Source organism: Lathyrus oleraceus, unplaced genomic scaffold (assembly GCF_024323335.1).
Source record: "Lathyrus oleraceus cultivar Zhongwan6 unplaced genomic scaffold, CAAS_Psat_ZW6_1.0 chrUn0007, whole genome shotgun sequence".
Lineage (NCBI taxonomy): Eukaryota > Viridiplantae > Streptophyta > Magnoliopsida > Fabales > Fabaceae > Lathyrus > Lathyrus oleraceus.
In genome coordinates this window covers 182,758-208,058 of record NW_026112398.1, presented here as the reverse complement: position 1 = coordinate 208,058, position 25,301 = coordinate 182,758, and the positions used below count along the sequence as shown (strand labels likewise).

Genomic DNA, 25,301 nt, shown 5'->3' with positions numbered 1-25,301 from the left:
AGTATATTGAGAGATACATGGAGTTGAAATTTGAGGTACATGATCTGAGTTGCTTCGATTTGACCTCAAAGCAACTCAATCTTCTTGCCTACATTGGTAGGACTTCAGACAACCAAGGATCCAAGAGAATTAATGAGAATCGAGAGAGAATCGAAGAGAAGAAAAAATCTGGAAAATACCTTCAATGCTGTGCAGAATTCGATTGCTCTTGCTTTGATTCTTGCTTGATCTCACTCAGGAAGCTTGCAGAAGTAGATTAGAATGGAACAAAAGCTTTGGATCCCTGGAGTTTTGAATCTCCAAACAGTGTGATTCAAACTTAATTTTCAAAGAAAATTCTAAGGTTTCTCCTTTCAAATGTGAGGGTTTGGGGTATTGGAGTAAAGCTGGCACTCAAGGGTCCTTAATTTTGATGCTAGAGGCCTCCATTTATAGCTGCAGCTTGTGATACTTGCACCTTCAAATTCAACTTCCAAATTTGGCAATGGATGATGCATGTTTGCATGGGCGTGTACAGGCCCATGAAGTCACTCAATTAGGTCCATAATCAAGTGTGAATGAGTCTGAGTGCAACTTGGAATGCAAGGAAAATGTGTACAGTTGTTTGAAGTTTGATCTTGCCAAATGATTATGCCATGTTCAAGCCATGCACATACCACAGAAACCTTGTCCAAAATGGATGAAATTGGACTCTTTGGAAAGGTTAGATCAAGAGGAACAACTCTTATGTTGAACACTTTTCCATTTGAATCTTGTATCATGATGAATTTTGAGGTGGAAGTTTGGAAATTTTAACATATCAAATTTTTTTCGAAGTGTCAAGCCATATGTTCACTTATTCTACCTTGGCTAACTTTTTATGTGATCTTCAAATAAGAAAGGTGTCTTCATCAAAGTTGTAGATATTTTAAAGTCCTTCAAAATGATCACAAATTTGACCTCATTTGGATTTGAGATGAATGGGTTATGCATTTTTGAAGTTGAGGAAAATCACTTGTTCAATGGTAATGGTCCAAAATGACCTATAATGTATCCTCATATCACATGCTCATAAAAGTTGAATTAGCTCTTACTACAAACATAAAATTTGAAGTAGATACATTGAATTTGATTGTGAAACTTTGAAAGATTTCATATCCTAAAAATTGAGCAAGTTATGGCCTTGGGAAGTTGACCTCCAAATTAGGGTTTAGACATAATGACCTATAATCTTTCACCATAAAAAATGACTTTCAAAGCAAAAATAGCTCTAGACTTCAACATGAAAGTTGTTTGGAATGTCATTTAGAGTAAAGTTTATCTTGGAGTCATTTTCATATGATAAAATTTGTAGGAGATAGGGTCTAGGGAACCCCAGTTTTGATCGTATGAATTCCTCTAGTCAACCACCATCAACCAACTTGCTAGCTTGCAATTCTATTGACTTTTGGGACTCATGGGAGATAATATGTGCATAAGATGATGAATTTTGAAGTATCCCTTGAAATATTTGATCAATTATTGAAGAAGCTTGTTGAAGAAGTTACAAAAGATACCCAGATGAACTAGGGTTTCCAAGGCAAACCAATTCCAAACTATTGAAGAATTCTTGATCATAATACCATGTAAAGATCATAGGGACTCATATATAATTCCTAGAGCCATTGTGGATCATTTCATGGTTGAGCTCTTAGCAATGAGGGTCTTAAACCCTAGATGTGAACTTGATAAATCAAAGGTGATCATGTGCTCTACCTACAAAAGAGTTAGACAAATGCAAAGACATATTTTTGGTATTCTGGTTAGTAAATGATAAAAATAAAAAGTATTATACAATCACATGGTGCTTGGTGATCTCTCCCAGTACAAACCCAATGGATGAGTGGTAAGGAGGATGCCAAGGTATGGTCCCAATGCTAATTCATATGATGAGATAGTCATGAGGGATCTTAGGGTCAAAATTGGGATCTTACAATGAGTATGAAAAGATCACCAACAGAGACACTTCAAAGTATATATTTGATTCTTTGAGAAAGACTCATGAAGGAAATTCTCAAGTTAAAGAAACTAAGGCACTTTCCTTAATACAAAAGTATGAAGCCTTCAAGATGGAAGATAATGAAACTGTTGAGAATGTGTTCTCAAGGTTTCAGACTCTTGTTGCAGCACTAAAGGTTTTGGACAAAGGTTATTCTACTGCAGATCATGTAAATAAAATTATCAGAAGCTTGCCCAAAATATAGAGGCTTATGGTAATTACTGTCGCAACCCGAAAAATACAGAGGTGAAAAAAAACAACCGGCGAGAAAAGAAATGACAGAAGAGTCGCCACCGTGCGTTATTTATCCCAAAGGAGGGAAAGGAAACGCTCGAAGTAAACCTGGAGAAAGGAAAGGAAAAGACAAGGTCTCGCGACCAAATCTTGGGTTCGGGAGTCGATTATGCGAAGGGAAGGTATTAGCACCCCTACGCATCCGTAGTACTCTACGGGATCCACTCTTGTTGTTTCTTGTCTAAAGGGTGTCTGTTTATCTAATGTACTATTTACTAAAAGAAGGGGTCAAAGAAAAATGACTCGCACGGATGTCGCATCCACTGCATACGTATCTCATCTGAAATGAGAATCAGAGTCTTCGTAGCTCGGCTACCTATGGGTGAAAGAGATGTGTGCTCGCTAAGACATCGCGTCTTATGCCTACGTATCTCATCGGGAATGAGAATCAGAGCAAAACGTAGTTCAAACTAACTACGGGAATAAGGGTCTCGATTGCAACTAGGGCAAGAGGAAGGGAATTTCTCGATCGCAACGAGGGCGAGAGAAAGGATCGCAACAAGGGCGAAAGAAAACAAGGATTAGTTGTTAGTCGTTAGTCAAACTCGGCAAGACATCGCATCTTGTGCCTACGTATCTCATCTGAACATGAGAATCAGAGTTGCCGTAGTTCGGCTACACGCACACAAACAAACACAGGCAAAGGCAAACGTGGAGCCTGACTGTCAATCACTGGACTTACATCAGCATCCGAACCAAACACACACAAAAGGGGCAAACGTGGAGCCCAACTGCCAATCACTGGACTTACATCAGCATCCGAACCAAACACACACAAAGGGGCAAACGTGGAGCCCGACTGCCAATCACTGGACTTACATCAGCATCCGAACCAAAACACACACAAAAAGGCAAACGTGGAGCCCGAACGCCAATCACTGGACTTACATCGGCATCCGAACCAAAACACACGCACACTGGAACCCAAATGCCACTCGATGGACTTACATCAGCTTCCAAGCACACAACAACACAAACAAGTTAATAGGGAGTCGGGAACTCGAGCCTATAACTGTCAAGCACACACAAAAAGAAAAAAGAAAGGTGCCCGGAGTGGTCTCGCACGACCACCTGCCTACATACCTCGTCTGGAACAAGGATCAGGGCGATGTAGTTCCCCTTTATAGGGGTTGCCATCTGAATATGGACTTACAAAGGAGGACACCAGTTGTGTCAAAGGAGAGTGAGCGATGTGTTCACGTCCTAGCAGTAGGTGTCGCAGCTCGCTGAATCGAGTCTTAGGCAGTTACCTCTTTGCAATAGAACAGACTACATGCCACAAGATCGGAGACGCTCGGAAAGGTCTAGAAGTGGGGAAGCTCTGCCCTAGAGTTGTCATGCAATATATACTTAGGTGTTTAGGATTTACAAATGAGAATATCTACCTAATGTTAGCATGCAAAGAATATGGGAATTCTACCTATGTTATCATACAAAAGAATATGGGAATCCTACCTATGTTATCATACAAAGGGTTCTATCTAATGGGTGCTACCTAATCGGAACAAGAGTTGACGAGTGGAGCAAGGAGAAGTGTTAGGGATAAGGGTAGATGGCGATGCATGAAGCAATCGACTTACAAGGTTGATGGCGATGCATAAAGCAATCGACTTACAAAAGGGTGGATGAATACGTGCTGGTTCTGTTAGGTTTTGAAAAATGATCACTCGACGTTGGATCGAGGTTTTGGTCTTGTTTTGAAATGGTGATCGGGTGTTCATTTTAATTCTTGTATTAACAGATGAATAAAGAATGAAAGAATAAATATTATACATTTCATGGGAGAGGGGTACATTTGTTATGAATGGGGGTTGTCATGGCAATTAAAACAATATAAATATATGCCTCATACACCATACAAGTAGGCCACAGTTAATCAAACAAGTAAGGTATAAACAAATATATAATCGAATCAAATAATGAAATAATAAAGCATTAAACAATGTATGAGTGTAAGTGCAAAGGAACCGGCTCATTGTAAGAAAGCCCAAGAGTAAGCTATGTGAGGTTGATGGCGATGCTTAAAAAGCAATCGACTTACAAGGGTATAAAAATGGGCTCGATATTAAATCGAGAAAGTATGATTTTTATAGTTTGAAAAAAATGGTTTTGAATGAGTTTTTTTTTATCAATGAGATTGAGATGATTCATCATGATTGTGACATAACTCACACATATAGGCAAATAATTTGTACAAACGAATGAACAAACACAAAGTATAATAATCCCAAAAAAATTGAATAATCACATAAGTCATGTTAAAAATAAAATAATAAAAATGAATAAATGATATAAACATGTTGGTTAAATGGTAAGACTAGATAACTAAATATGAGAATTAAAGAAATTATGGAAAAATCAAAATGTTGAAGAACCAACATAACACACCTAGGTATTGAACCCAGGACTAAAGGGGAGGTGAGCTACCTTCATCTCCATCAGGCCATGACTAGCTTACTGTTAGACTTGCAGTGGCCCAAATATATAAACAACGAAATAATATAAAAAAAAGAATAATAAGCAAATAACAAAAAGCCAACATGGACCGAACACTTGGGTTTGGTCGAAGGAGGCCCACTCCAAATGAATGGGAGAAGCCCAACAGTCACCCTAGCCGCATGGCTGTTGGGTGACGGAACAAAATCAATGAAGACCCTTACTGTTAGTGGTCGGTGCAATCAATGGAGGGCAGGTGAAATGAAAGGCTTTCAACCACTTTAAACATGCGATGCATTTTCCAACAATGGGTTTTCAATTACATTTAAGGTTAATTAACAGTAACGTTTTAAAAACCAGAAATCGCCTCCTTCCCTCAAGTAGAAACGGATGGTCCCAAGGAGAGTCAGGGAAGAGATTTGAACGTGAGACAAAAAAACACGAGTAAAACAAGTCCAACAACATACATAGTGAGGGCGATGATGAAGTAAAAATTCACAAGAAGGTAAAACCAAAGCCGGAATAGAACCTATGCTTACCTCTTTCACGAAGAGATCAACCGGCGGATGTTGGAACGTTCTTCTTCAAAAGGCTCCCTCTCCCGTCGTTTCGAATTTGGCTGCCTGCTCGTTTGCTGGCTCTAACTTCAGTATCAGCTTGGTCCAAACGGCGTCAAGGTAAATCTCTCCTCTTTCTTTCGTTAGGTTTTTGTGTCCTCCTCGCCGTCTCCAAAATACCTTTTTTTTTTAGGGTTTTTCGGCCGATCCTCTCTGATTCCTCTTTCTCTCTATTTATCTTCCACGCATTTTAGGGTTTTGAGATCAAAAGAGGTCTCTGCCAAATCCCTTTTGATGTGCTCAGTCAGGATTGGCCTTACTTGATGCTAAATCAGAACCGGTAAACTGCACTCATGCCTTCTCTTCGTTTTTTGTCTGGATGCCAAATTGGGAACTCTTGAATTTTCAACTGACTTGCAATTGCTTTTGTGTTTTTTTACTGCAGTAAAAACGACGAAGACATGAGGAGATTTGGTTTTCACCTTGTCCCATTCCAAAACCTGTTATTTCTTGAGCCAACTAAATTAGAGGCAGGAGCAATGATCTTGTATTGCTGTTAATTTCTGATCAGTCAATTGGACTTGATTTTGGTGTGTTGTTGTATTACTGCAGGACTACTTTGATGCTTTTTGTGGTTTTGTCATGATGTTACAATTTGCATTTCATGTTGCAGGAGGTGGAAGTGGCCATGAGCCTGCTCACGCTGGATTTGTGGGGCAAGGAATGCTGACTGCAGCCATATGTGGCGATGTCTTTGCTAGTCCAACTGTTGATGCTATTCTTGTTGTATGCTTCTTATTATTGGAAGAGATATGCATTGTACTTCTAGTTATTATTGAACAAACCAAACTCTTTAATGATTCTAATGCACCTGTTATTATTCAAATTTAGGGGATACGAACTGTAACTGGTCCAAATTCAGAATCTAATTTTAGCTTTGCATGTTTTCTAGACTTTCGCGATCCAACAACATTTTCCTTAGGTGCTTCATCCTTCTCGGTTGGCTCTGTCATGGAAGCAGAAGAACTTATGATATTTGTGGCAACACTTTACTCAACTGAGTTGTAGCAGTACTCTTTACTGTTTTGATCTTTCTTGACTACCCTCGTGACACGGTTCAGATTTAATGATTGCAAAAGCTCTTGCCAAGGCCGAGGATGAGGTTGACGGGGTGCGAGGTCTTACTCTAACTGCAGATGGACAGGGTGCTGTTTTTTTTGATGTACCAGTCAAGGACTTGGATGCATTTCTTGCCGGTCAAAAGAATGCTGTCAATGTAAGCCTAAAGGTTGTAACAGAATTGCCTAGTTTACAACAAAGTTTTGAAACCATAAGCGATTGGTTTCGCCGCTGATGCAGCAGAAGTAGCCAAGATTGTGGAGAAAGAAGCAAACTTTTGGTGAAGTGGATTGAATTGGAGCTGTAGGTGAAATGGGTTGGAGAAGAACGTAGTAAGAAACTCTTTGGTAGTGGTGATTTCAATTGCAACTTCAAATCCATTGAAACTTTGTGTGAATTTGCGATTGAATTATGAAGAAATCTATGTTAATTAACAACTTCCATTTTTAATTCCTTTTATCTATAATTCTTCATATAGAATCCCAAACCTTCTATGCTCTATGCTTGTTTCATGTTTTACATGTATGATGATGACAAGTTTATTGATTTGTAATGAATATGACATTCAACTCATGAGAGTTATCGATAAACCAGTTGAAAATCTCCAAAGCTCTATCCCACTTTAACTGCTGCTTCAAAATAATACTCCTTTCTTTGTTGTTAATCTTGTTCTTCTGTCCTGTAGTTTTGTCTTCAGCAGAGACATTCAAAATACCATTGGCATCAATGTCAAAGCAGACAGTGATCTGAGGAACACCCCTTGGAGCAGGTGGAATACCAGACAACTCAAACTTGCCCAACAAATTGTTATCACGAGTTCTCGTTCTTAATTATAGGACTGATCTTGATATCAAATTTACCATCAACAAGCATATCAAGCAAAGCATCTAAAAGGCTTTCACTTGAATGCCACTGGCAAAAATCCAACAGTAGGCTTTGCAGAGTCTGGTACCCCTTTCCAGCTAGAGCTCTAAATGCGGCCTTTGAGGTATCATTATTTGCAAGCAGACGAATAAGTGTTTGGAGTACATTTAAAACTAATCTCACCCCATTTTCCTTGTCTAGATCGCTGTTAAGTAATGATACCACATGCAAAAAGCATTCCCCATCACGAAACAGTGCCTGATAGTATGCTTGATTAGCCAGAAGCAATATATCTCATTCCAGCCAACATATCAATAGACAGATCAACAAAAAATTTCTCCCGTTCTTTTATTTGCGTAAACATTTCCAAATACTTAGAGCATAACTGTAACTTTGCTTTTTTATCTTCCTCCGAGGATGGCATAATCTTCATGAGATCAAGTATGTGCCCAAGCACATCATCTCTCAAACCTTCTATCCAAAATAAATCAAACAAGCAATCGATGCTTGTAAGACTCTGCAATATAAAACTCTTTGTATCTTCAGATGATGCAGAAAACTTGGTAAAGAACTCCAGGCACATTTTCATGCAACCAAACCAATTTTGCACTGTCTCGGGTGAATTGCAATTTTGTTGATCGGGCACCGATTCTGAAATTTCCGAACCACTATTTACACTGGAGGGGTTCATACTTCCAGATCTTTTACACTCTAGTGCTTGAACACAAGAAGGCTGGTTGTTTGGATGACCAAGACCATATGTGTAACACCCCGATAATAATAAAATAATTATTTAAAATTGAGTTAATAATTTATTTATTAATTTAATTAAATAATTGGGAATTTTATTATTATTATTTTTGGATTATTATTATTATTGGGATAATATTATTGGGTTTTATTATTGGAGTATATAAGTTGGAATAATAAAAAGTCCTAATTTTTTGGAAAAGGGTTTTCACGTGAAAAAGGAAAAGAGAAGCGGCTGAAAGAGAAAGGGCAAAGAGGCAGAGCAAGAGAAGAGGAAAAGCTTGAAGCTAACGGAATTTGCCGGATTGACTCAGGTAAGGGGGGTTTATCATCGATTAACGGGTATTATGGGATGATATGTACTGGGTAGTAATAAACTATTGTTTTACCTCTGATTAGATTGATGTATGCTGAAAATGGTGAAATATTGGATGAACGAAATCGGGATTTTTAATCGAAGGAATTCGTAGAAATTATATGTAGTGATGTTAGGATTTGTGAAATCGAATAGGGGATGATTCGGGTTAGATGATATGAGTAATATTGTGTGAAATTTGGACTGTGGAAGGGTGAATTGGATAGATCTCGTAGCAGAGAAAGCCATTGCAGATCTGAGAGTTCTGGTTTCTGGTCATACGCGTATGGCACTAGGCAATACGCGTATGAGATGGCTGGTACGCGTATGGCACTAGGCAATACGCGTATGAGATGGCTGGTACGCGTATGGCACTAGGCAATACGCGTATGGATGAGGAAGATGATGTTCTGAACGTGTTTTGGTCTCTGTTGGTACGCGTATGGGAATGTGATACGCGTAGCATACGCGTATGGGCGTAGGCATTACGCGTATGGATTTGGTCAGGCGTGGGCAATACGCGTATGGGCATAGGCAATACGCGTATGGGCAGAATTGTGATTTTTCTGTGCTGTTGTTATGCAGTTTTTGGTTGTTTAGGCTGAGTGATGTACTTAGCTGATGTATGATGTAGCAGGGATCATTTCCCGTTGTTTTGAGTAGTATAGGTATTAGTAGAGTGTGCTAATACTGTATTTGATTATGTGGCATGATGTGATATGCTTTCGTGATAAAATGTATTAATGATGTGTGATGATATGCATGATGCCGTGAATGTATCAGTTATGTATGCATTTGTGAATAGACTGTTTTATGGCTTAGAGTGTGGGCTGATGTCTATTCTTGAATTGTTGCTGTTGTTGTTGCATTGCTAGGTGATTAGCATGCATATTCTAGCCTTTGGGGCTGTAGCTAATTCCCATGGTGAGGAATTAGTGAGTGAATCATTGTAGATTTGTTGTTGATGTTTGCATGCTAGATGATTAGTGTGCATAGTCTAGCCTTCGGGGCTGTAGCTAATTCCCATGGTGAGGAATTGGTGAGTGAGTCATTAGATCTCAAATGAGTGGGACTAGTGAGCTTAGTAGCCGTATCTGGATTTGATCGGTGAGCTTGAACTATATGTTCGAGAATAGTCGGTACCGCATGTGTGGAGTCTCATTGCATAATGAATGTATGGCATATAATATGAATGGATGTATTCCAGTATTATATGTGTGTTGTGTGTTGTGTTGTTGATGTCGAGTATGGTTGAGATTATACATATGCTATATGTTACTGTTGAATATGATGTTTGAACGGATATTGCCGTTGCTGAGTGCGTAGTCTGATTAGGGTGAATTGATGTGTTATTTACTTAACATTACATGTTGTTCTATAATGCTTATTATATTGATTGAGGAACTCACCCTTACAACTATTTTTCAGGTAACGAGCAGTGAGTTGAGTAGAAGCTAGGCTATGGAGTCTAGTGTCGTCCTTAGTGGGTCATGCTCTGGTAGATGTAACATCGGGAGGGAATGTTTGACTATGTTTTAATTTAGTTGTTGATTCAACTTTACATGTAATGTAGTACATGATTTGAATGTCGATGTTTTGTACCCGCTGCGAATTATGCAAAAGAGTCTTATTTTGATTTAAATGAGCATGACAGGATATTTTGATAATTGTTGTGAAATGATTGTGTGACACCCTTCGGGGCATAATTACTCTGATTGATATGTTATTATTTTAATTAAATATTTTGGGGTATTTAGAAGGGTGTTACATTAGTGGTATCAGAGTCTGGTCGGTCGAGTCGAGTCGTAATTATTCTGTTTCCCCTGTACGGGATAGGTGTTGTGTAACCCTATCAGTACTCATTGTTTTAGTTGTTTGGGTTTCAGAATAGAGATGGCTGGAAGAGGTAGAGATGATGCTGCAATTGCTGAGGCTCTGGGTATGCTAGCTGGAGTACTTGGAGGGAATCCGAATGTTGTGGGAATGGGAGCTGCTCGTCAACTGAGTGAATTCCAGAAGAATAATCCTCCAATGTTCAAGGGAGCATACGATCCAGATGGTGCTCAGAAGTGGTTGAAGGAGATCGAGAGAATCTTTAGAGTGACTGAGTGTGCCGATAACCAGAAGGTCAGGTTCGGTACGCATATGCTGTCAGAGGAAGCTGATGATTGGTGGGTTGCTACCCGCACTGAGTTAGAAACTGCTGGTAATGCTGAGATCTCTTGGGCTGTGTTCAGAGAGAGATTCCTGAGGAAGTATTTTCCAGAGGATGTCAGAGGAAAGAAAGAGATAGAGTTTTTGGAATTGAAGCAGGGTAACAGGTATGTTACTGAGTATGCTGCTAAGTTCACAGAGCTGTCGAAGTATTACACTCCCTATAATGAGGCTGCTGGAGAATTTTCGAAATGTGTGAAGTTTGAGAACGGGTTGCGTCCCGAGATCAAACAGGCTATTGGATATCAGCGGATCAGGGTGTTTTCTGACTTGGTTGACTGTTGCAGGATTTTTGAACAGGATTCCAAGGCCAGAGCAGAGAGCTATCAGCAGAGGGTTGATAGGAAAGGTAAGAATCAGATTGATCGTGGGAAACCGTATGCAGCTGGCAAAGGTTTCCAGAGGCAGAGTGGGATGAAGAGGCCTAGTGGGGGAGACTCTAGTGCTCCTGTTAAGTGTTACAGATGTGGTCGGGCTGGACATCGTGTTCATGAGTGTACCAGTGCTGAGATGAAGTGTTTCAAGTGTGGAAAAGGTGGTCATTTGGCTGCAGAGTGTCGGTTGAAGACTGTGACTTGTTTCAACTGTGGAGAGTTGGGTCATATCAGTCCACAGTGTCCTAAGCCGAAGAAAGAGAATCAGTCAGGAGGCAAGGTCTTTGCTTTATCGGGTTCTGAGACTTCTGCAGATGATCGTTTGATCCGAGGTACGTGTTATATTAATGGCTTTCCTCTTGTAGCTATTATTGACACCGGTGCTACTCATTCCTTTATATCTTTGGATTGTGCTGTGAAACTTAAATTAGAGATATCTGAGATGTATGGTAGTATGGTGATTGATACTCCTGCGAAGGGTTCAGTGACTACTACGTCAGTTTGTTTGAATTGTCCTTTGAGTATTTTTGGTAGAGACTTTGGGATAGACCTTGTGTGTCTTCCACTAGTGCAGATTGATGTTATCTTGGGAATGAACTGGTTGGTGTTTAACCGAGTTTCTATTAACTGTTTTGATAAGACTGTGATTTTTCCTGAGATTGAAGGAGGAAAGAGTTTGTTTCTATCAGCGAGGCAGGTGAATGAGGAAGTAGCAGATGGGGCAGAGTTGTTTATGCTGTTAGCGACTTTGGAAGCTAAAGATAAACTGGTGATTTGTGATCTGGCTGTGGTGTGTGATTTTCCTGATGTGTTTCCGGAAGAGGTGAATGAATTGCCGCCAGAGCGTGAAGTTGAGTTCTCGATTGATTTGGTACCTGGTACTAGACCGATATCGATGGCTCCGTACCGTATGTCTGCTGTTGAGTTAACTGAATTGAAGAGTCAGTTGGAAGATTTGTTGGATAAGAAATTTATTCGTCCGAGTGTGTCACCGTGGGGTGCACCAGTGTTGTTGGTTAAGAAGAAAGAAGGTACTATGAGGTTGTGTGTGGACTACAGGCAACTGAATAAAGTGACGATCAAGAATCGGTATCCTTTGCCGAGGATTGATGATTTGATGGATCAGTTGGTTGGTGCGAGTGTGTTCAGCAAGATAGATTTGAGGTCTGGGTATCATCAGATACGTGTGAAAACTGAAGATATTCAGAAGACTGCTTTCAGAACAAGGTATGGACATTATGAGTATTCTGTAATGCCTTTTGGTGTGACTAATGCGCCTGGAGTATTTATGGAGTATATGAATAGGATTTTCCATCCGTACCTAGACAAGTTTGTTGTGGTGTTTATTGATGATATTTTGGTGTATTCGAAATCTGAAGAAGAGCATGCTGAGCATTTGAGAGTGGTTTTGGGAATTCTACGAGAAAAGAAGTTATTTGCTAAACTGTCTAAATGTGAATTTTGGTTAGAAGAGGTTAGTTTTCTTGGTCATGTGATTTCAAGAGGTGGTGTTGTTGTTGATCCTTCTAAGATAGAAGCGGTATCTAAGTGGGAAGCTCCGAAGTCTGTTGCTGAGATTCGAAGTTTTCTTGGTTTGGCTGGTTATTATAGGAAGTTCATTGAGGGATTTTCTAAGTTGGCGTTACCGTTGACGATGTTGACTAGAAAGGGGCAAGCGTTTGTTTGGGATTCGAAATGTGAAGAAGGTTTCCAAGAGTTAAAGAGAAGGTTGACTACTGCTCCTATCCTGATATTACCGAGTTCGTCGGAACTATTCGAGGTTTATTGTGATGCTTCATTGTTGGGTTTAGGTGGTGTGTTGATGCAGAATAAGCAGGTTATAGCTTATGCTTCGAGACAGCTAAGGGTTCATGAGAGGAACTATCCGACGCACGATTTAGAGTTGGCAGCTGTGGTGTTTGTTCTGAAGTTGTGGAGGCACTATTTGTATGGGTCAAGATTTGAGGTTTTCAGTGACCATAAGAGTTTAAAGTATTTGTTTGATCAGAAAGAGCTGAATATGAGACAGAGGAGATGGTTAGAATTTCTGAAGGATTATGACTTTGGGTTGAATTACCATCCGGGTAAAGCAAATGTAGTAGCCGATGCGTTGAGCCGGAAATCGTTACATATGTCTATGTTAATGGTTAGGGAATTGGATTTAATTGAGCAGTTTAGAGACTTGAGTTTGGTGTGTGAGAGTACTCACAATAGTGTTAAATTGGGAATGTTGAAGTTAACAAGTGGTATTCTGGATGAGATCAGAGAGGGTCAGAAATCCGATATGCTTTTGGTTGATAAGTTGACTTTAGTGAATCAAGGTCAAGGTGGTGAATTCAGAGTTGACGAGAATGGTGTTTTGAAATTTGGTAATCGGGTGTGTGTTCCGGACGTTGCCGCACTTAAGAAGAGTATTCTTGAGGAAGGACATCGTAGTGGCTTGAGTATTCATCCTGGAGCTACGAAGATGTATCATGATTTGAAGAAGTTATTTTGGTGGCCGGGAATGAAAAGAGAAATTGCGAGTTTTGTTTATTCCTGTTTGACTTGTCAGAAGTCAAAGATTGAGCATCAGAAGCCGTCTGGGCTAATGCAACCGTTGGCTATTCCAGAGTGGAAGTGGGATAGTATCAGTATGGATTTTGTTTTTGGGTTGCCGAGGACAAATAAGAATTTTGAAGCCATTTGGGTGATTGTTGACAGGTTGACAAAATCGGCTCATTTCATTCCGATCAGAATGGATTATCCGTTAGAGAGATTAGCTGAGTTGTATATTGAGAAGATTGTAAGGTTGCATGGTATTCCGTCGAGTATTGTTTCGGACAGAGATCCCAGATTTACATCGAAGTTCTGGGAAGGTTTGCAGAGGGCTTTGGGAACTAAGCTGAGATTGAGTTCTGTATATCATCCGCAGACTGATGGTCAGACTGAGAGGACGATTCAGCCACTAGAGGATCTTTTGAGAGCTTGTGTTTTGGAAAAAGGAGGTGCTTGGGATTGTTATTTGCCTTTGATTGAGTTTACCTACAACAATAGTTTTCATTCGAGCATTGGTATGGCACCGTTTGAAGCCTTGTATGGTAGGAGATGTCGGACACCTTTATGTTGGTATGAGTCCGGTGAGAGTGCTGTGGTTGGACCGGAGATTGTTCAACAAACTACGGAAAAGATTAAGATGATTCAGGAGAAAATGAGAATTGCTCAGAGTCGTCAGAAGAGTTATCATGATAAGAGGAGGAAGTCACTTGAGTTCCAAGAGGGAGATCATGTGTTTCTTCGTGTTACTCCGATAACTGGTGTTGGTCGAGCTTTGAAGCCGAAGAAGTTGACACCTCGATTTATTGGTCCTTATCAGATTTTGGAGAGGATAGGGGAGGTAGCCTATCGTGTCGCTTTACCGCCGTCGCTTGCGAATTTACATGAGGTTTTTCATGTGTCTCAGTTGAGGAGGTACATTCATGATCCGTCGCATGTAGTCCAAGTAGATGATGTACAGGTGAGAGATAACCTGACTGTTGAGACATCACCTATGAGGATCGAGGATCGAGAGTCGAAGCAGTTGCGGGGTAAAGAGATTGCCTTGGTGAAGGTAGCTTGGGGAGGACCAGCAGGTGGCAATGTGACTTGGGAACTGGAGAGTAAGATGAAGGAGTCTTACCCAGAGTTGTTCGCTTGAGGTATGTTTTCGAGGACGAAAACTCTTTTAGTAGGGGAGAGTTGTAACACCCCGATAATAATAAAATAATTATTTAAAATTGAGTTAATAATTTATTTATTAATTTAATTAAATAATTGGGAATTTTATTATTATTATTTTTGGATTATTATTATTATTGGGATAATATTATTGGGTTTTATTATTGGAGTATATAAGTTGGAATAATAAAAAGTCCTAATTTTTTGGAAAAGGGTTTTCACGTGAAAAAGGAAAAGAGAAGCGGCTGAAAGAGAAAGGGCAAAGAGGCAGAGCAAGAGAAGAGGAAAAGCTTGAAGCTAACGGAATTTGCCGGATTGACTCAGGTAAGGGGGGTTTATCATCGATTAACGGGTATTATGGGATGATATGTACTGGGTAGTAATAAACTATTGTTTTACCTCTGATTAGATTGATGTATGCTGAAAATGGTGAAATATTGGATGAACGAAATCGGGATTTTTAATCGAAGGAATTCGTAGAAATTATATGTAGTGATGTTAGGATTTGTGAAATCGAATAGGGGATGATTCGGGTTAGATGATATGAGTAATATTGTGTGAAATTTGGACTGTGGAAGGGTGAATTGGATAGATCTCGTAGCAGAGAAAGCCATTGCAGATCTGAGAGTTCTGGTTTCTGGTCATACGCGTATGGCACTAGGCAATACGCGTATGAGATGGCTGGTACGCGTATGGCACTAGGCAATACGCGTATGAGATGGCTGGTACGCGTATGGCACTAGGCAATACGCGTATGGATGAGGAAGATGATGTTCTGAACGTGTTTTGGTCTCTGTTGGTACGCGTATGGGAATGTGATACGCGTAGCATACGCGTATGGGCGTAGGCATTACGCGTATGGATTTGGTCAGGCGTGGGCAATACGCGTATGGGCATAGGCAATACGCGTATGGGCAGAATTGTGATTTTTCTGTGCTGTTGTTATGCAGTTTTTGGTTGTTTAGGCTGAGTGATGTACTTAGCTGATGTATGATGTAGCAGGGATCATTTCCCGTTGTTTTGAGTAGTATAGGTATTAGTAGAGTGTGCTAATACTGTATTTGATTATGTGGCATGATGTGATATGCTTTCGTGATAAAATGTATTAATGATGTGTGATGATATGCATGATGCCGTGAATGTATCAGTTATGTATGCATTTGTGAATAGACTGTTTTATGGCTTAGAGTGTGGGCTGATGTCTATTCTTGAATTGTTGATGTTGTTGTTGCATTGCTAGGTGATTAGCATGCATATTCTAGCCTTTGGGGCTGTAGCTAATTCCCATGGTGAGGAATTAGTGAGTGAATCATTGTAGATTTGTTGTTGATGTTTGCATGCTAGATGATTAGTGTGCATAGTCTAGCCTTCGGGGCTGTAGCTAATTCCCATGGTGAGGAATTGGTGAGTGAGTCATTAGATCTCAAATGAGTGGGACTAGTGAGCTTAGTAGCCGTATCTGGATTTGATCGGTGAGCTTGAACTATATGTTCGAGAATAGTCGGTACCGCATGTGTGGAGTCTCATTGCATAATGAATGTATGGCATATAATATGAATGGATGTATTTCAGTATTATATGTGTGTTGTGTGTTGTGTTGTTGATGTCGAGTATGGTTGAGATTATACATATGCTATATGTTACTGTTGAATATGATGTTTGAACGGATATTGCCGTTGCTGAGTGCGTAGTCTGATTAGGGTGAATTGATGTGTTATTTACTTAACATTACATCTTGTTCTATAATGCTTATTATATTGATTGAGGAACTCACCCTTACAACTATTTTTCAGGTAACGAGCAGTGAGTTGAGTAGAAGCTAGGCTATGGAGTCTAGTGTCGTCCTTAGTGGGTCATGCTCTGGTAGATGTAACATCGGGAGGGAATGTTTGACTATGTTTTAATTTAGTTGTTGATTCAACTTTACATGTAATGTAGTACATGATTTGAATGTCGATGTTTTGTACCCGCTGCGAATTATGCAAAAGAGTCTTATTTTGATTTAAATGAGCATGACAGGATATTTTGATAATTGTTGTGAAATGATTGTGTGACACCCTTCGGGGCATAATTACTCTGATTGATATGTTATTATTTTAATTAAATATTTTGGGGTATTTAGAAGGGTGTTACAATATGTACATTAACAATCACATGAGCAGCACCATGACTTTGGATCAAAACCACAATCCTCATACAAAACCAAAGTAAAGCTAGGCCAAGTATGCCAAACAAACATAAAAGATTCAGGACCAAAATCGGGATATGACAATTACGTTGAATCTTTTTAAGGATCTGAACAACACAACTCTAGAAGAATTAGTTAGTTCTTTGAGAAGTCATGTGATATAGCTTGAAGAGGATGAGCCTCAAAGAAAAGTTAAATTTGTGGCTCTGAAGTCCATGGAAAATTTTGAAAAGACTAAAGCTCTTCAAGTTGAAGAAGATGAAGATTTTGAAAAGGACTTAGAAGAAAAAGATGAATTGTCCCTTCTTTCCAGACGTGTCAATCAACTCTGGAAGAAAAGACAAAGCAAGTTCAGAGGCTCCAGATGGACGCTCTGAGTCTACACATGAACTGAAGAAATAAGGTGGCGTCAAAGAAGTTATCTGCTTTGAACGCAAGGAGACAGGTCACTACAAAAATGAATGTCCCAAGCTGAAGAAAGATAGACCAAAGAAGAAAGACTTCATAGGGAAGAAGAAAGTTCAGATGGTTTCATACCCCAAAATTTATCTTACCCTATACAACTTTCATGTGATTCATGGCCCCATTTCACACACATGCATTCATCAGTTCATCACCATAATTGCATTAACATTCATAACCAAAGGCATATTACACGGACTCAAGGCATGATGTTTACACCTGAAGAGAAAAACTGGGGTTTTCTTGAAAAAAGCTTCAAAGAAAAATGTGTAATGTCGCGGCTTGAAAATTACAGATTCTCCACCATCCTTTATTCGTTCCTAAGGACCATAAAACCTTTAAACTAAGGGTGAAATGCTAGGTTCGGGAGTCGATTAAGCAAGGGGAAGGTGTTAGGCACCCCTTACCTCCATTGTACTTGATCAGTGCATTTTGATGCATATTCTTCTATAACTGTACTTAGGCATTTCCCTAGTTTGTTTTGCTTATTTTACTATTTTATTATGTTTTTAGATTTAAGTTCATGTTTGCCTTTAATCTATTTTCGTTTGTTGTTTTCAGTTTTAGCGGTTATTTGAGACATGTTCCCTGTTTGGATCATAACTGGAGCTGCGGGACATCATTTTGCATGATCTGATATACGTTGGAAATCTAAGAGAAAGAGCTACAACTTTCGTGTTGAAGCCAAAAGCTGATTCGGAGTGCAAAAGTCTCATATAATTCGTTGAAGTTTCGTACTTTAGGAAATAATTTATTTTTGGTCATTTTTGGGTCGGGTTTATGTTTTCCGACCCAATTTGAATTATTAGTGCAATCCTTATTTTGATTAAAAGGAGTAGCCGCGTTACTGTAGCACATTACATATTATTCACGATAACTTTTTGCTCTATACGATTATGAAGAGGAACTAATCTTCCAGGGTTGATCTACTATAACCGAGTTTCCATGGCATTGAGGTTTTTATTCTATCAATTAAATTTTGTTTCTCTTTCAACTCTATTCTATTAAAATGCATTTGCTTAATCTGTATTTCATGGAATGGTTTTGATTAAATTTGTATGATTGCATTCCTAACTGTTAATCGCCATTTACGTCGCTTTGTCGTTATATCGCGTTTGTAAATCGTGTTTGCTTAATTCACGATTGTATTAATCAATCCAAAAAATGATGTTGACGATGGAACCATGTCCATGGAATTTGGTGACATTGTCGCGAACATTTTCGATGCCATGAAACATCCCTTGGAGGTGTTAAATTTTCTTCCAATATCGATTAAATCATCTAATAGCCTTTCCTTAATGTCCTTTTCATATTGCTCTCTCTCTCTCTCTCTCTCTCTCTCTCTCTCTCTCTCTCTCTCTCTCTCTCTCTCTCTCTCTCTCTCTCTCTCTCTCTCTCTCTCTCTCTCTCTCTCTCTCTCTCTCTCTCTCTCTCTCTCTCTCTCTCTATATATATATATATATATATATATATATATATATATATATATATATATATATATATATATATATATATATATATATATATATATATATATATATATATATATATGATATATATATGTATATATATATATGTATATATATATGTATATATATATATATATATATACATATATATATACATATATATATATATATATATATATATATATATATACATATATATATACATATATATATATATATATATATATATATATATATATATATATATATATATATATATATATATATATATATATATATATATTGTTTTTCAAGGAGGTGTTAAATTTTCTTCCAATGTCGATTAAATCATCTAATAGCCTTTCCTTAGTGTCTTTTTCATATTTCTCTCTCTCATATATATATATATATATATATATATATATATATATATATATATATATATATATATATATATATATATATATATATATATATATATATAGTGGCGGAACTGAGGGGGGACGTGGGAAGGCCACGGTCAGCCCTCAATTTTTTATTTTTTTTAATTCATATATATTAAATTACTAAAACATCCTTATTTTAAATTAAAATTAATTTTTATTTTTTCTTTTTCATTCAAAGTTAGGTTAAAATACAGATAAGGTAAAAAGCTCCTACATTTCCTTTCTTTCTCATATGGGTTTACTACCGGCACCGGAATCGGAACAGATTAAAGTGATCGACATCTAACAGGTAAAAAACTTTATTCATTCTTCTTTTATAAAAAGTAACAAATTAAAGTGATTGTTTGATTTGTGTTTTTGAGATTTTTAGGGTTCTTCTTTCTTGATGTGTTAAAATAATCTATATGAGGTTTATTAAGCCAATTCATAACACTGTAATTTACAAATATAGTTATACATTGTAATAAGGTTTATTTAATCATTGTTGCTGCTAATTTTTAATAGTGAAGTTACCGGTATTTGAAAATGGATTAAAGTTGATTAATTAAGTTTATTAATTTTTTTCTCTTTTAATTTTTATGTTCTCTAAATTGATTTTTGGATCTGATATGATATTATAGGAAGAGTAAAGATGAATAATAGGAAAATTGATTCTTTTTTCAAAAGGAAAACATGTGAAATTGAAAGAGAAGAGAGAAATGAAGATATTATAATCCCGACATCCGAATCTGAAACAGTTCTTGAGAATCCAACAATTGAAGAGCATCATGGTTTTGAAAATTCTTTGGAACGCGATCCTGGAAATCGTCCTCCGATTTGGCAATATCCACCAAATCAAGTGGATGCATTACGAAGAGCTTATCTAAAATGGGGTCCATATCAAATTCATTTAGAAAAATATCCTTTGTCCGATAACGAGGATCATCCGAGAAGGTTTCAACATACTTGGTTTAGCATATTTCCATCATGGTTAGAATATTCACCATCTGAAGATGCCGCATATTGCTTACCATGTTACCTTTTTAGCAAAAAACTAAGTGGACGTCCCGGATCACTTGTCTTTATTTCTATGGGTTTTAGAAATTGGAAGAAAGTTAGGAATGGAAAACATTGTTCCTTTCTTAAACACATAGGGAAGGATCCTTGCTCACCACACAACAATGCAATGAAAGCTTGTCAAGACTTGTTGAATCAAGATGGTCATATTAGAAATGTTATTCAAGTGCAAAGTTCAAGTCAAAGAATGAATAATCGGTTACGACTCAAGACTTCAATTGACATTGTTCGTTGGTGTCGCAACGCGAAAAACAACCGGCGGGAAAAATACAGAGTCGCCACCGACGCTATTCATCCTATGACGGAAAGGGAGCGCGGGACTAACCTAAGAAAGGGAAAGGAACGGTCTTACGACCAGAGATTACAAGGTACGGGAGTCGGTTACACAAGGGGAAGGTGTTAGCACCCCTCACGTCCGCCGTACTCGACGGGATCCACACTCAAAAGATAGCTCAAAGGAAAGGAAAGGGTTGCTAATAAACTGCTCAAAGAAACTGCACAAACTGGAACGATAAACAGGTGGGGGAGAGAAAGAAGACGGAGGAAGTGGACTCGGCAGGATGTTGCATCCTGGGCCTACGTAGTTTGTCAGAAACAAACATCAGAGTCAACGTAGTTCGGGAAGAGGAGACATGATCGCTAAGACATCGCATCTTATGCCTACGTATCTTCTCTATCCAAAGGAGAATCAGAGCACTCGTAGCTCGGCTAACGCTTGCCGAAACAAGCCACCAAAAAAGGCGCTGAGACGTCAAAAGAAACACCCAAAAGGAAACAGAATGCCAATACATGGACTTGCACCCGACTCCTAACAATAACAAAAAGGAAACAGAATGCCAATACATGGACTTACACCCGAATCCTAACAATAACAAAAAGGAAACAGAATGCCAATACATGGACTTACACCCAACTCCTAACAATAACAAACGCTAACCAGCAAACACCAAAGAGAAAGGTTATCAGAACAAACCCCAACAAAGTAACTAACTATCCAGAATAAACTCCCGATATGCATAATCATTCACCACAAACGACCCCCAAAGATGAACCCCAATATGAATAACAATCGCCACAAATGAACCCCGAGATGAACTCCAATATGAAGAACAATCGTCACAAATGAACCTCGAAGATGAACCCTAATATGAACCCCAAGTCAATATAGGCGAACCCCGAACGGATAATAGGTAATCAAAGTGAACCCCGACTAATAACAGAAGAAATCCCCCAAGGTATGAACATACCACACACACACACGCGCTGAACAAACGGGTACTCACACCAACGCCAGCAAATGCCGGAAACAAAGGCTCGAAACGGTAAACACAAGTCGAGAATAAGGGTGAACACACACGAAAACAAAGAAAAGGGTGCCCGGAGAGATTGCTCTCAACCTCCTGCCTACGTATCTCATCTGGTATGAGAATCAGGGCGACGTAGTTCCCCTTACCAGGGGTAAAACACTCTCCTAACCAGAGACCGGGGAAACAACGAACTAATAGGGAGATTAAGACTCGAGCCTAATAGTTGTCATGCAATCAATATCCCTAAGTCGAGGTCTCTAACAAGAACTTAACTCATCCTGGACGCGAGTCAACTCAAGTCTAAACTCCACATACGGTCAACCTCCTCAGAAGTTAATCGTACGACTCCTACAGAAATGGAGATGAGAAGAGGAAAGCAAATGAACACACCAACACAAGTAAACAAACATCACACACTATATCCATACAAGAGTCTCAAACAATGGGTGGGCTTTAGTCAAGAGGGGTCATATCAACCTCGACAAACAAGCCAAACTGTAAGGGTAATCAAATGGGCTCTTAACCACTGACATTGAACGTCAGGGTGAGCATATCAAAATGGTAATGAGGATGAGAAGTCATAGCTCTTAACCCTAGTCAGGGTGAGCTCACGACACAAAAAGCGTGGGGATCCAGAAAGTGGGATCCTTTTCCACTTGACAGACTCTGGACAAAAGATATGGGGCACATGTTCAGAAGCATCAGCACGTAGTGTGAGCATAAAGAACGACACACTGAATAACTGGGAATCGGTTACAGATCCATACCTTTCGTCAATTGCCTCTTCTCTTGGAGGTCTTATCAAGTATAACACATGCCTCTTCTTGGAGGTCTTTGGGCACAATTTTAAACAAACACAAACAGAGCCTCTGAAGGAGGACTTGCCAGCAAAATGCCTGCCAAAAAGGTGACAGGACTCCAGACTACATGAAATAAGAAGCTAACTACCTGAGTGGTGTGTCAACCACAATCCAATGCTCAAGCAAGAGCTAAAGCAAGTAAGCAACTAAGATACTTGTACAAATACTAAACAGTTAATACTTCAGTTGTAAAACCAGAAGACAAGTAGTGAAACCCTCTAACAGTTACACAATTCAATGCATAAGTGCTCTAGCACTCAAATAAGCTCATAAGCTCACCACATCAATTAAAACCCTACAAAACAAAATAGGTCAGAACTCAATGCATTTTGTCTCTCACAAGGTGAGAACAAACCCAATGATCAATGATGAGTATCCACCTGAAACAAGCGACAAAGTTAGTTTATGTATATCCAATCAAACACAACAAAGCATAAATAAACAATGGCATGAGATGAATTGAATCAAGAATCAGGGATCAAACCTATGTAAAAGAGGCAAAGGCTCACACCACAAAGAAGACCCCAAACCAAGTCAAAGAATGGACCAAGAACAAACCCTAAAACTGGGTCAAAACTCTAGTACAAAGACAAGACTCAAAACCTAATCAAATGACCAATCCAAGACCCATCCTTTTGCACATCACACATTCAAACACTCCCTCCAATGTCCTCAAAAGGACCAGCATCAAATCAATAATCAAGTATCTCAACTTGTCTATGTAATGTAATGACCAAAAATATGCACAAAATGAACTTCCAACTTAGAAAATTCATATCAAATCAGAAATGCATGCAATGACTTTGGGATTTTTTGTATAAGTTCCTTATGCCATGAATGTTCAATATGCAAAAGATTAAGTCAAAAATGATGCAAATGCTATGTGAACAAAAATGCACCAATTCAACGTCAAAAATGTGACACAAATTGTCACATTTTTCTCTATGTGTCAAAAATGATGATAACAGGTGAGAAAAAATCCAAACCAGTGACCAATAATTCATGTCATGTATGAATGTCATGTATGAATGTCATGTATACAAAAGAGTGGATCAAAAGGTTCAAAATTGAGGATTTCACAATGCATTGAATGCACTAGATCAATTTGGCACAATATTGATTCAAAAATTCCCACATAAAAATCCATACATCAAAAATTCTTGAATTCAACACCATAAAAAAGTAGACACAAATACAAAACTATGAAAAAAAATTGGGACTCAATTGGACAATTTTTGGATTTTTTATGAATTAAACAAAATGACCAAAGTAATTGAAATAAAAAAAGAAAAAGGAGGGAAATGGATTATTTGAATTAAATCAGGAAAAATCAGAGACCACAGGATTTGGCGCGCATCTGAAATCAACGGTCCACATTTAAACCAGTGAAACCCACCGTTTCATTAATCCAGTCATCCACCACAGTCAGCATTCAACGCTCGCGTGGCCTTAGTCAAACGAATCTCCTCCAATCACTCTTTCACGCAGTGCACCATATGGCGCCCCCTAAGCAAAACCCTAAGCATGACACAGACGCCGGAGCTCTGCTCCGGTCGTCTTCCTCGACGAGTCCCCGGTGGCTCCCACGGCAGCGCCACCCTAAAAATTCCCAGAAATTCACCAGACCACCACCATTCCACTCATTTTCCCATGCTGATTCCAAATATCACCTTAGATTCTCCTAATTCTTCCTAGGTTTTGCAATTCGAAGAGAATAATTTTCCAGATCCAAACTTCCAGTCACAATGAAATCCTCAATACTCACTCAATCTCAATTCTAATCATATATTCATAACCTACACAACAAGATCTTCAATCCTATAACCTAAAATCAACTAAAGGAGAGAGTGAAAATGGAGTCACCTGGAAATGGAGATCTCTAAAATCGCGATCTCACGAGCTCAGCTGCTCCAGATCGACTCCTTTGAACTTCCTTTGAAGCTTTATGCAAAAAGAAATGGATGAAACCTCTTGAATGCGCCTCAATTTCCAAATTCGATCATCATGATAATGCACTTGAACTGCTTGATTTCTTAAGGAATTACACCAAACGATGGATGATTCTTGATCAGTGAAGCCTGAGGATCAAGAATCTGCAATAATCTTTGAGATTTGTGTGAAGAAAATGCAAATTCGAAGAGAGAGATTTTGAGAGAGTTTCTTGAATTTTAGATCTGAAAATGCAGTTATGGCAGTTATGATTAGGGTTTCCCTACTGATACTCCTTGCTAATGACACTGATAATCATTTTAGCCTTTTACTAATCGTGATTAGTGAGTTATCATGCCAATTGCAAAAATGCAAATGGAGCTCTCATGGCCATAATGCACGTGTTCAGCCCCATGCTAGGATTGGAATCCACTCAAGAGCAACCAAGTCGAAAGTGGACCAAAAACTTGCCAAATTTGGAAACTTTGAATTATAGGTCATTTTCCATTTTTAGTAACTTTTGCCTTGACCTTTGAATCTTCAAGATGGATGTTTAGAATGATTAATAGACCCCATTTGAACATGATTAAGGTGTCTCAACTCATTTCCCCACCTCATAGCCCTCAATTGACTGCATAGTTGACTTTTGGTCCTCAAATGACCTTGAAATGTCTTGATCAACTTGAGCCTCTACCACTTGGTGAAATTGCTTCAAAATGAAACCCTAGCTCATGTAAGCTCCTTATAATAGTCATGTGATCCTTATCCCAAGAAAATACCTCACCTCTTTGAGAAACCCTAGTTGGAAGAACTGCATTGGTTAGGGTTGACCAGAGGTCACAACCCTAATCCAGAGGAACTTGAGGATGAACTCTGAAACCTTTGATGATGATAGAACCATGATGATGGTGATATGTCCTTGCAGATAA

The 25,301-nt window shown here is 38.7% G+C and overlaps 1 long non-coding RNA gene across 1 annotated transcript; it reads left to right on the top strand.

The window, feature by feature from the left end:
- The first annotated feature begins 4,875 nt into the window (after nt 1-4,875).
- LOC127112017 (uncharacterized) lies at nt 4,876-6,940 on the top strand. The gene is made up of 4 exons (XR_007798604.1): nt 4,876-5,424; nt 5,559-5,644; nt 5,750-5,894; nt 5,978-6,940. It is a non-coding gene; the product is annotated as an uncharacterized LOC127112017 (long non-coding RNA).
- The last annotated feature ends 18,361 nt before the right edge of the window (nt 6,941-25,301 follow it).